Source organism: Podarcis filfolensis, assembly GCF_964270895.1.
Source record: "Podarcis filfolensis genome assembly, chromosome: 12".
Lineage (NCBI taxonomy): Eukaryota > Metazoa > Chordata > Lepidosauria > Squamata > Lacertidae > Podarcis > Podarcis filfolensis.
The window spans coordinates 1,859,481-1,872,326 of record NC_139614.1 but is presented as its reverse complement, the minus strand read 5'-3'; the positions used below and the strand labels follow the sequence as shown (position 1 = coordinate 1,872,326).

General features: G+C 42.5%; 1 protein-coding gene across 2 annotated transcripts in view; it reads left to right on the top strand.

Moving 5' to 3' along the window:
• Positions 1 to 12,846, top strand: part of CNTNAP2 (contactin associated protein 2) — a 999,981-nt gene that overhangs the window by 285,300 nt on the left and 701,835 nt on the right. The gene's annotated exons all lie outside the window — the stretch shown is intronic.

The following is a 12,846-nucleotide window of genomic DNA, read 5'->3' as shown; positions in this document are numbered from 1 at the left end:
TACGTAATATCTAAGAGGCTGTTCAGATGTAACACCAAACCATGGTTTAGCGGTTTCTCTGCAACATTTTGAAATAGGGCTTATGCTCACACAAAATTTCTCTTTTCCTTTTCCTTTTGCAAATTCAGGTTGATATGAGATCCTGTCACTCATAACACTTTCTGTTATGCTGCATATCCATTGGCACAAGAGTTCCTTTCGAAAATCTAAGAATGCCTAGTTTTGTTGTGAACAGCAGTAATTCCAAAATGTTAAAATGTCTTACTCCGCCACCCCCTGGACTGGAGAGAAGAAAGAAGGCAGACAGCAGGGGCTGGGTGAGACTGGCAGAGGCTGGTGGGGCAGTGCCCCATTTGGACCAGCTGACTGATTAAGATATTCTGTCCAGCAGCAAATAACTTCCAAAATGTTACAGTTCATCACATGATCACCCCATGGGCGATAGCCAGGCCCTGACCTCAAATCCTCATTAGTAGCATTAGAATGTTTTGGGTTTTTTTTTATAATTACAAAATTGTACTAATTTCTCTTAATCAAGCATGCAGCCAAAGCTGATAGATATCCATAATGAACAAGAAACTGTTTATGTGGGTAATCAGCAGAATTCATATTTCCCAGTGAAAGAGCTGCTGGATGTTTTATTATTATTATTAATGATAAGAGTGCACTTATAGATAAGATATCAAGGGAATTTCAGAATCCAAGAGCATCTTATGTGCTGGAGCAAAGTATGCTTTGGGGATCGAAAAGTCCTGTGTACTCAAATCAAGGCCTTAGTTTCTTGCTGTGATCCCCATCAAATAACCTGAAAAGTAGATTACTGGTGGATTGTCAAAAGCATTTACAGAACAACCATATAGATGTAAGCACCATTGAATTCAAATGGACTTTCTCTCAGGTTGTAGGACTGCAGGCTTACACTCTTTAATGCTCCTATATATAAGTGAGAGAGTGGGAAATTATTTTGCTAAGAGGGAATTCATACAATTGATTGAAGTGCTACCAAAGCCAACTAGTTATGGCCTAGTTATACTGTTAACTATAACCCTAGTTATACTGTTTGGGAACTGATGGACATACAGGAAATTGAGCTGTAATGGCAGTTTCACACTTTTGAAGTAACTGCATAGCATAAAGCCACTTCTTGTCTTCCTGAGTCATGTCATTGATCCACCTAGTTCAGTATCATCTGCACTGACTGCACCAGCTCCCCAGTTCTACCCAACTGAAGATGCCAAGGATTGAACCTGGAATCTTCTGTACACTAAACATGTGATATTCCACTGAGATACTTCAACGAAAAATGCAGTGAATGAACACGGCAACCATATAGGCCATATGATAGTCTAGATACCACAGAAAACACAAGACTTGATCTGCTGGAACAAGTCAATATGAAGGCTGGCCTGGTACTTCTTGGCACCTGGATCAAAGGACAAGATGGTGCCTCCTGCCCAGTCTATTGGCAGATACAGTGGTACCTCGGGTTAAGTACTTAATTCGTTCTGGAGGTCTGTTCTTAACCTGAAACTGTTCTTAACCTGAAGCACCACTTTAGCTAATGGGGCCTCCTGCTGCTGCCATGCCGCTGGAGCCCTATTTCTGTTCTTATCCTGAAGCAAAGTTCTTAACCTGAAGCACTATTTCTGGGTTAGCGGAGTCTGTAACCTGAAGTGTATGTAACCTGAGGTACCACTGGATTTACAGCTGAAGCTTACTTCAACCTTTGCCATGGGACAGCACCCTCCACTGCTGCTGAGGGCAGAAGGATTCACAAAAAATCCCAAAAGATAACCTGTAGTGGCTATTATGGTGTGTGTACATAAGGTGGGGTCCACCATAATTGGTATACAGTCAACTTAGAGGGGAAATGTCTGTATTGCTCCCTAAAAGTTGTGGGTGCTCCCATGGGGGGGGGTAGTTCTCTGTGCACAGCCAGGGATTCCTGTATGTTTACAGGAATGAAAGTACACCCCATACCCATCAGACCAAAAGCCAAAGCTTTTAAGGTACTTCCCCCTCTACAAGCTCAGCAGTATGTCAGCTATATGCCTGTTGGAAGGTGCATTTTAGGATTCTTTTCTGTTTTATTAGCAGATGCAAGATGATAGTCTGAGTGGTTAGTTATCTTGTCCAAAGATTTTAACTCCAAGCTGGAGATGTGCCTCTGCACCAATTCCTGACACAGGAGGAATTGCTGTTGAAGGAGATGTTCTTGCTCCATCCCTGGCAAACGGATGGAACCAAGTAAAGCCCATGCACAAAGCACTTATCTTCTGCCCACACTTCACAGCCATTTCCCACAGTATAACAAACCTCTCTGCTAAATTTGGCAGAGTCCCACTGTATTTCTCACACAGTGGGATTTTGCCAAATTTGCGCAAAATAACTCTTATTTGGAATCCTAAAGGTTATAGGATATGAAAAAATCCAAAAGAGATTACATCCCATTTGAATCTGAGATGTTTCAATCCGAAAGTAGATTGCAAGTGGTTTGACAACTTTTGGAGAGGAATATTCTGCTAGGTGCCGTATAAGGGGCAGACCCCTCAGTTACTTGCTGGTTGAGCTTGTGTCACACTGGCCTTGCAACTCCTAAATAGATGTCCTGTTTGACTGACAACTGGAGCCTGGATTTTATTGGCCCTATGTGGCCAATATGTGGCTGAGCCCACAGGGGATTGTGCATTGAACCCCAATATTTCCCCATCAAGGCCTTATTTTAGTGAGATTTTTTTAAAGCCACTTGGGTATCTAGTGGAAGCCAACCTTTTTGGCAAAATTCTGCAAATCAAGTTGTAACTACAGGCCTGTTCAGGCAAGTGGTTATCTCAACCACCCACCATCTCAGATGCACCTCTCCTCCCACAACCTCCTGTGTTTGGTGCAAAGGTTGGAAGGGAGCTTCTAATCATGTTCAGCTGAAAACAATTAGAAGCCTGTGCATTATCAGGAGATGTGCAATATCAGCAACTGGCTGCAGCTCAAAAAGACCAGAGATGAGTACCCTAATCTTTAAAAGTTCACAAAGATCCCAACAATGGGCTCTGTCCTTCACACAATGACAAGGCCAACTTTGATCTGTAAAATTTCAGCAGCACCCTGTGTGAGGCCACAATTTAGAGCCCCCCCTGCCTCTCACCTCCTGTTCTGTGTGTGCACTACATCATAGCCTCTGTGCCCAGTGGGGGGAACCAGTTGCTGCCCTAAATCTGCCTCTGATAATGATATGACACCAAAATGACTGTTTCTGTCAATACAGTTATGCCCCTCTTCCAGTTTAAGCGTATATAACTCAGAGCCAGGTGGTAAGCAAGCCAAGTATGTGATGTCAGGCGGATGTCTCTTTATATGTCATCTATCATTTAAGCAAGGATACAGGCTTAGCAGCTGCAGTTTATGTCAATGACTTTCAATAATCCTGGCTACAGCTGTTTGAAATAAACAAAGAGCATTGTCTTTTAACATCATTCACTTGTACTTCTCATCTGGGGATGAATTAAACACATCCAACAGAATGAAACACTATCTTGCAGAGATCTTCTTTAGGGGGCTGAGAACCATTTCGCTGGTCCACAGGAGTGGGGGATTTTCAGCCTATGTTGACTCCTCTGAAGAGCTCAGAATCTAAAATAAAGGCAACTTATCAAGTTGTAACTTATCACGTTGAATGTTTGTTAATGTCCACTATTCCATCTTCTGAGGCTCCCCCCACTTCTGCCTGAAACTTTTCAGAGCAAATGAAGGACAATGCAATAAAAGAATTCCGCATGTAGTTGTTTTCTTGAAATTAATTGGCCCTGAAAAGAGTAGCCTCAGCTGCAGTCTCTTCATCACCACCAGCTGGTGATACACCAGGTGTGCCTGATCATACCACTATTCCAAGAAAGGTGCCCAGCTGTTTTTACTTTAATTATTGGTATGGTTTAAAATAGATTTTATATATGTATGTAGTTTAAATTCTTATCAATGTTTAATAGTTTTTAATGATTTTTTGTTTATAACAGTTCTTATTTGCATCTGCAAACTGCCTTTCAGGGAGAAAGGCAGGGAATAAATAAATTAATAATAAAATGGCCACAAAAACACCAACAAGCCTCCAGTTTTGCAGCATGGAAAACCACACTATGCTATTCAAATCACGTTGCCAAACTAATTCTGGATGTGGTACTTGTGTTTGTCAATATTGTCAAGTTCTGGATAGTAGCAAAAGAAGATGGAGGCTTGGAGGGGAATCTGGTGGTCAGACACAACTAAGGAGAATGGGATGCTACCCACTCAAGCACAAAAGACCTACTCCCTGAAAGCTGAAGCCCAAATCCTCAAGAGTCCTCTCAGGCTTGAGCAGATACAGCCTCCTGAGAACCAAAACCATTATTATTCTTGTGCATATTTAATTAATTAATTTTCATTTAGGGATTGCCTCCCATGAGGCTCCTGAAGCAGTTCAGGATATAATAAAAACGTATATAAAACAGTTACATATATAAAAACATTTTAAACAATTATATGTAGATATGTATATGCATTTAGAAAGTGTTTTCGAAAGAGAGACTAAAGTGGGAAGCTACAGCACATGCCAGGAATTTTTATCATTTTGCCAGTGTGAACAAAATCAGTGAAGTCTGGTAGGAGCAGAAGAAGTTGCTTGGGAGGCCTCATACTCCAGCTTTATGTAGAGTAGACATGTACTTTGGAATATCAGGCATCAGTCTCAGAGGTAAACAGCAGGAGATGGAAATACCATGTTTGTGCTTGACTTGAGAAAGACCAGAAACAATAAATTGCTCAATCAGATGGCTCTCGGTCTCTGAGGCACCAAAGGGCACTGCTTCTGGGGGACTTGATGTCAGAGGTCACAAACCACCTGGAAAAAGGAGGTTGCTAACATTTTCATAGTGATTATGAGGTCCTAAAAAGTAACAGCAGAAAGCTCTGAATCATGCACAATGCTTTTGCAGTTTGGTCTTGAATATATTCAGGTATGAACCTGCAAACCTATGAGAATCCCTGCCACCAACCCAACCCCATGTATTGAAATCTTAAACGGCATCCTAGTTTGGCTTGCCTGAAGGTGTTAGGCATTTGCAAAATTGCAAGATGTGATTTGATTATGAATAGCTTGGAAAAATGGGTCCTGGCTTTACTTGGAACACGCATTTCATTCCCCTTCCAATCTCTGCATTGATTTGAAAGGCAGCTGGGTGGAAAAAGTGCCATAAATAAACTGTAAAGTGCAACGTCTTTAGAATTTCAGGCAATACTATTTCATTGTGTTTGGGGAATGAGGCCCATGAGATCATCTCTAATTTGCATTCATTTTTTGCTTTTGATTGTGTGCCAACATATCTCAAGTTATTTTGGTTGTAAAAACTGTTGTTCTGCAGAGCTCAGGCTAGATTTAGTAACATTTCTGTTCATCTGTTTGTATAATATGCAGCAATCAGATATCCCACAGTGCCTTCGCATTAAAATGCATTCTCTGAAACTTGTGTCGCTTGTTTAATGATGTAGCTTCCCTAAAGCTTGAGCCACTGTGGTGTTTTTATATACTAATTTTGGCAATGCCTGGCCCTCTTTGGAAGGGAAAGGCAAGATTCAAAACTGGTTGAAAAGTGTTGTGCAGACTTTCAAATAAAAGTTTTAATGCTCTTGCTAGGAAATGGTTAAGTAAAGCTACATGTTCTTCTTAAAAGTAAAATAATTCAGGAGGAAAATATTGTTCTCTTCCTGCTGGAAGCAGTAATGTTTTTCATATTCTCCATTCCCTTAAGCAGAGGGCAACCTTTTACAAGGATCCTTGTATGGGGAGAGCCTTGGAGATCTCTGCTGTCATTTCTGTGGCATCTGTTTATTTAAAAGAAAAATATGTATGTTGAGCACTGGGGAGCAAACAGTGTTCATTCGTAAACAAACACAGCTTCCTGAAAAGCAAACAGCGTACCTTTGAGCCTTCAGCCCAACTGCAAGAAAGCCAGACTCTGGCTTCATCCGAAGTGCTAGTATCTCCTTGTTTGGCAGACAGGCCCAGCTTAGCCCGGGGGGGGGGGGTGTGAAGCCTGTCCTGCCGCCTCGGCCACTGGCAGAGAAGTCTGGCGACCTAAAAGCAACACGACAGGCTAATAATTTAATTACAACACTTTATATAACTACTAAATTGTATCTTCACTCAGAGTCAAGTGGCATGCAATATATGCAAGGTAACACCCACTAATGTGACTTCAGAGAATTTCCCAAAATGGGGGATTTTTTCAATGGTGTATCAAACAGAGAATGATTGAGGCAACATGCCTTCCAAAATAAGTATTAAGTCCCGACCCCAGCACAGCTGTGCCTGGTTATCTTCACAACTTGTTCATATATTTAGCAGTGAACACCCTGAAAGAAGTTGGTGCTCCAGAGGCAGTAGCAGGACAGTCCTTCCTGGATAGCCGACTGTTTCAGACTTTGCTCCTCAGCAAATAAGAGGTCCAAGAGGGTACATAGGTTACAAACAGTTCAGCTTTCACTAAGTACAGTGGTACCTCTGGTTACGAACACTTTGGGTTACAAACACTTTGTGTTACAAACTCCGCTAAACCAGAAATAGCTGCTCCTGGTTGCGAACTTTGCCTCAGGCGCAGCCATTAGCTAAAGTGGTACCTCAGGATAAGAACAGTTTCAGCTTAAGAACGGACCTCCAGAATGAATTAAGTTTGTAACCAGAGGTACCACTGTAGTGTAATTAGCTGACTGGCAGAGAAGTGGCACCGGCATCAGCGCCAGTTTCCAGCGCAGCCTCACGAGGTCTCATGAAGCATGCAAGATCTTGCCGGAAATTGGCACTGATGCTGCTTCTCTGCCAGTGGCAGAGGCAGAGGGGGAGGCTGCAGCAAGGCACATTAGCAGAACAGATAGGTGTAGGAATTGCCTTAGTATTTAGGAACTTCCACATTAGCTTTTTCAACATCTGGGATTTCTCAGAAGCTTGTCAGGGATGGGATTTTCTGAAAACCTCAATATCCAGCTCAAACCTCTCAACACAATTTTTTTCCTAATTCCCATTTTGCTCCTTAATCTCAATGCTTCCACTGAATTTCTTGAAATATTGTACATTGCTATACAATTATACACATTATTATGCATACAATATTGTTTATAATAATATGCATATTATGGGGGGAGGTTGCACATAAATTTCTATATAATTAGTCTTTTTAAAAAACAAAACAAACATAATGTACAAGCAGCATGGATATAAACAGACACAAAGGGTTCAATTTTGGAATTGCCAAATTTGGTGTAGGAATCAGTGTAAAATGGAATCCTCCTTGATGCCTTGTCAGGGGATTTTTAAATGACAACAAGCTGCCTCAAAGACAGCTTGTCCAGTGCTTCTGATCGTCCCCTGCAAGATACAGCCCCAGGGATGGGTTTGTGGTTTTTTGTATTAAATTTTATTGACAACTTTCAACAAATGATACAATAAAAACCAAACGAAAAGGCATATTATATTTATGTTGATCCTTATTCCACATACCTAAGAGTGAACCCTCCCAGCTCTCACCTGGGCGCATCCCTCTCTTTCCTCAGCCTCGCACCCCGAGGAAACCTCTCTGCCCACCTCTCAGGCAGGCCCCTTCCTCTTCTATCCATCACCTCTCTGTATGCAGCTTCATTTAAACCAAATATCAAACTTCAAAGAGCAAAACAGACATCTAAATAGAATTAACAGAGCTATCAAGAGTTTAAAAACATAGAAAAAGCAAGATAAGAAGAAAGAAAGAAAGAAAAAAGAAAAGAAACATATCTCTTGCAAAAGAGATTAAAAATAATAAAAAAAGGTTTCTTCAGCTATGTTCGAAGCAAGAGGAAGAACATGCAAGTGGTATGTCCTTTGTGTAGTGAAGGCAGAGAAATGCTAATTGCTCAACACCTGCTTTGCCTCTGTCTTCACCCAAAAGGAAAGTGATGCCCAACCTGGTGATAACAGAATAGATGGTGTAAGGAGGGAGCTGCAGCCCAAGACAGGAAAAGTGGTAGTAAGGGAACAGCTCGCTACTTTAATTGAATTCAAATCTCCAGGGCCTGATGAGCTGCTTTCAAGGGTACTTGTGGATGTAATCTCAGAGCCTTTGTCTTTGATCTTCAAGAATTTTGGGAGTATAGGTGAGGTCTCTGCAGACTGGAGGCGGGCAAATGTCCCCATCTTCAAAAGGGGGGGGGGAGGAAGACCCAGGTAACTACTGACTGATGAACTTGACATGAATACCTGGGAAGGTCCTAGACCAGATAAATCAAGAGTACGTGAGCACTTAGAAAAGAATGCTATGGTTACTAAGACCCAGCATGAGTTTCTCAAAAACAAGTCATGCCAGACGAATCTCATTTCTTTTTTTGATAGAGTTATAACCTTGGTGGACCAGAGGAGTGCTGCAGACGTAGTGCAGCTTGATTTCAGTAAGGCTTTTGACAAACCAATGACTTCAAGTTACAAGAAAGGAGATTCCTACTAAACATCAGAAATAACTTTCTGATAGTAAGAGCTGTTCAACAGTGGAATGGTCTCTCTCAGAAGGGGGTAGATTCTCTTTCCTTGGAGGCTTTTAAGCAGAGGTTGGATGTCCATCTGTCAAGGATGCTTAAGTTGAGATTCCTGCATTGCAGGGGTTAAACTGCGTGGCCCTTGGGGTCCCTTCCAACTCTACAATTCTGATTCTCTGAGTCTTATGATTCTCTGTCTGCCAGTTATGTTTGTAAGTATTTAGAGTATGTACTCTAGGATATTTTTAAGCTGTATTAAGATCCAGCTTTTTCTCATTCTGCTAGTTGGTATTTTTGCAATGTTCCCTTTCAGGAATCTTGAATCATAGGTTCCAGCTCCCTGAGGCCCTGGGTGCCCAAGCACCCACAAAATTCCCCATTAAGGGGCTGGGCACTCACAAATTTCAGCGCCAAGGCCATGCATGCTGCACTCCTGTCTTGAATTCACCTTTTTTCCACTCAAAAAGTCAAAAAGAGCTCTCCAGTTATTATTATCTTCAAGTGTCAAAATGGTCTTTTCCATTTCATTTTGATGAGTTTCTCCTCTAGAAGAGAAGAAGAGTTTGGATTTGATATCCCGCTTTATCACTACCCTAAGAAGTCTCAAAGCAGCTAACATTCTCCTTTCCCTTCCTCCCCCACAACAAACACTCTGTGAGGTGAGTGGGGCTGAGAGACTTCAGAGAAGTGTGACTGCCCCAAGGTCACCTAGCAGCTGCAGGTGGAGGAGCGGAGACGCGAACCCGGTTCCCCAGATTACGAGTCTACCACTCTTAACCACTACACCACACTGGCTCTCTAGAGTTCCAACATATCTTAATAATGTAATAATCCTTACTTATTTGCCTGTTACATCTTCATTAAATCATATTCCATCCTCGTTTCCAGTTGGCCATGCTTCATTCCTGTTTAAAGAAAAAAAGGAAAAGTTCTTTTCTCTGCTTCTTTCCCAGTCTTTTATCAGACTGATCTCCAGGAGATGAGAGGTTTTTTTTCTGCTTGTGTATTCATTTCAGTCTCTACCATCTGCAGTCATCTCTTATCATCTTTGATAATAATTTCATTAATCTCGTCTGACATTACAACAGTTTCCTTTGCTTGTTTCAACCTTCAGACCACTGTAAATCTCTTCCCCATTCAACATCCGTTGATTCTTCGTGTTTGGGGAAAAAGTAATTCCAAGTCTTCTTCCACAGGTTCCATACATTCTTTCACATGCTTTATCTGTAGTCCAATCTGTTTTTTGAACACCAGACGTAAAAGTTCAAGAATCAATGAAGCATTCTGTATTGCCATGATTTGCTGGCTATCTCTGCTTTCCAGCTCATATGAAAAATTTAGCTTTCATTTTCAGTCAGCTCAGCACACAGACGGAGAATTGCAAACAATGTAAAGTAAAGTTATAAGCAACTTCAAAGCTATTATTTGTTTTAATCGTTAAGGTAATTAATCCAGTTAAGCTTTTACTGTATCTTCTAGCCTGTTATTTAATGTTCTTGCTTCTTTCCTGGGTGCCATTTAAATAACAGATAGAAATTCCAATTCATATTCAATACAGGGAAATATTGATCAACTTCCCATAATTCTACCCCAACCAACCTTTCTGTTATTGGCATAAACCCCTGCAGCCATGATGTTGCTGTTAGTGTCAGTCTACAGGAATGTCTCCAGAAGTACAGGGAAGGAGATGGTGCAATCTGAAGTAACCACACATTTACAAAAAGGTGTTCTTCTGGTACCCACAACAGTGGCCTGTGAAGGTAGCCATTGATGTACACTAGCAGGCATAGGAGCCAACTCCTGGGAGCCAATGTCCCTTTGACATTTCCAATATAACATTTGAGGGGGCTGACCCCCAAGTTGATGGGCATTGCCATTCAAATGGTGTGTCAGACTAGAAACGGGGATGATGAGAGTGGAGGCTTATATCTGCCTAACATCAATCAACAAATGGCTGACATTGAATCTGCTCCCCTGAGGAATAGCCTCTCTGATCCTCTGCGACCAGTTCCAGTCAAGCTGGCAGACTGCAGACCTGAACACCCTTCAGAAACTGGGTTTTGCCCCTCAAGCCCTTCTAAGTCTGGGGTTGGGCCAGGCAAAAGCTATGGTCAGGCAAAGAATCATAGACACCGAGAGACAATGGGACTGCTCAAGGTGCCCCGACTATAAAATTGGAGAAATTGAGAGATATATAGCTGCACCGACAGCATATCTCTTCTTTCTTGTATCTAAAAATGCAAGAAGGGCCTTTACACTCACCAGAAGCTCGGCTCTGCCCTCGCCGGTCCTGGAAGGAGCCTTTTAAAAAGTCCCATACACTCAGAGACTTTGCGCCTGTTCATTGGGAGAGATAGGAAGCCCAGAGCACTTGTTCTTTAGATGTCCCTTTTATGAAGAGGCTCGTAGTAAGACCATTGATCCCCTACTGGTGAGGCTCGCCGATCTCCCGGAAAAGCAAAAACTCAACCTTTTCCTGTTAGGCAAATATCAGAAGACGACCTGGATGGTCGCCAGATTCTGTGAACAGATCTGTAGGCGCAGACCATCTCCCAACTCAAACTAGTTCATTATGAAAATCCCCAAACTCGGTTCTATGGGTGACCCTGGGTCAGCTCCCTGTGGTAGTTTATTGTTGTACATTGTTGTACATTGTTTTTAAATTTATTGTTGTACATTGTTTTAATTGTTCATTTTGCTTCTGTGACTGTACCCCCAAGTGTGTTTTATAAGCTGGTCTCTGACTGTAATAAATTATCTATCTATCTATCTATCTATCTATCTATCTATGGTGTGTCCATGCCACATCTTTTATTCAGGTTGGTACCCCTGCTAGCAGGCGCTGCTGTTGAGCAACCCAGGGGGAAGGAAAAGCTCTCCCATACTGGTAGCTACTGGACGAGGTGCTGGTTAGTTGTCCCTCAGATATCTTCAGTCTGCACCCAAGCAGGAGACTGGTAGCTGGTTAGGAAGAATGTGCTTGTATCATAGGCACCAACTCCTGGGGTGGAAGTGTCTTCAGCCCCCTCAATATTTGTTGGCAGGGGTCTGAGCCCCACCCCCATGTCAAGGGGGCGGAGGCTGAACACAGAGCCGCATCAGTGGCTGCCTCCTCCTGAGCATGAGGGAAGAGGCGCCACCGGCCACTGAAGCTGCGCCATGCTGGGCTCCACACTTGGCCTCATGCATGCTGCATATGTGGGTGATGCTGGGGCCCCTCAATACTGGGCACCAGGCTGCGCCTCTGCCTTGTGTGGTGCTTGAGATGTTCCTCCCTCCACTGCCAGCTCCTGGTGGGGAGGGGATAGTCTTTGCTCTCCCACTTCATGATGCTGAAGGGGCAGTGGATGCTTCTCACCAGAGACTCACCTCACTTGCTTCCAGGAGCCCAATCAAGTATGCTGTCACTAAATCTGGGTGACATCAAATTCCACAGAGGGTTTCAGGTGTTACAATGTACAGCCATATCCTAGCACAACAATTTGGACTGCTAAACCAAGAAAAAGATGGATTTGGTCTCGAAACATAAATATAGGCCAGCCTCATTTCCAAATTGCAATTGTTCGTAAAAGGAAGCCAAAGTAACTAATGAAGGGAGGAAAAGTGTAATTATCTAGTTGTCAATGAGCCAAAAAAGCTTGGGGACTGAAACAAACACATTTGTATCAAAAGCTGATTTAAGATGAATCCCATAAGTAATTCAGGACTGCATTATCAGATCTTGGTTACTGAATTCAACCTGCCAACACATAATTTATTCTCAGCCTTCTTTAGGGGTGGGGAACCTTGATACACTATTAAAGGCTAAAAACTCCAAAGAATCTTATCTTATTAGCTGCTATGCAGTACTGTCTCACAGGCCATATATTAAATGGTCACACCATTTCTCATTTCCTTTGGAAAAAATTTTTCCCAAGCCACCATTTTCAAAGCTTGCCGCTTAAGGCCTCTTTCCAGGTAGCAGCAAGGAAGCAAGCAAACAATGCCTTATCTGATAACACAACTCCAGTGTAACAAATCCATTACAGCTTTGGAATTACCTGGTGAAAAGTCAAGAATTAGCAATCACCCTATAGCCAGCTCTCAAACCAATGTAAGGAGCACAGCCATGAGTAGGCAACCTAAGGCCTGGGGGCCAGATCCTGCCCAATCGCCTTCTTAATCCAGCCCACGGACGGTCCGGGAATCAGCGTGTTTTTACATGAGTAGAATGTGTCCTTTTATTTAAAATGCATCTCTGGGTTATTTGTGGGACATAGGAATTCGTTCATCCCCCCCAAAAAAAATATAGTCCGGCCCCCCATAAGGTCTGGGGGAAAGTGG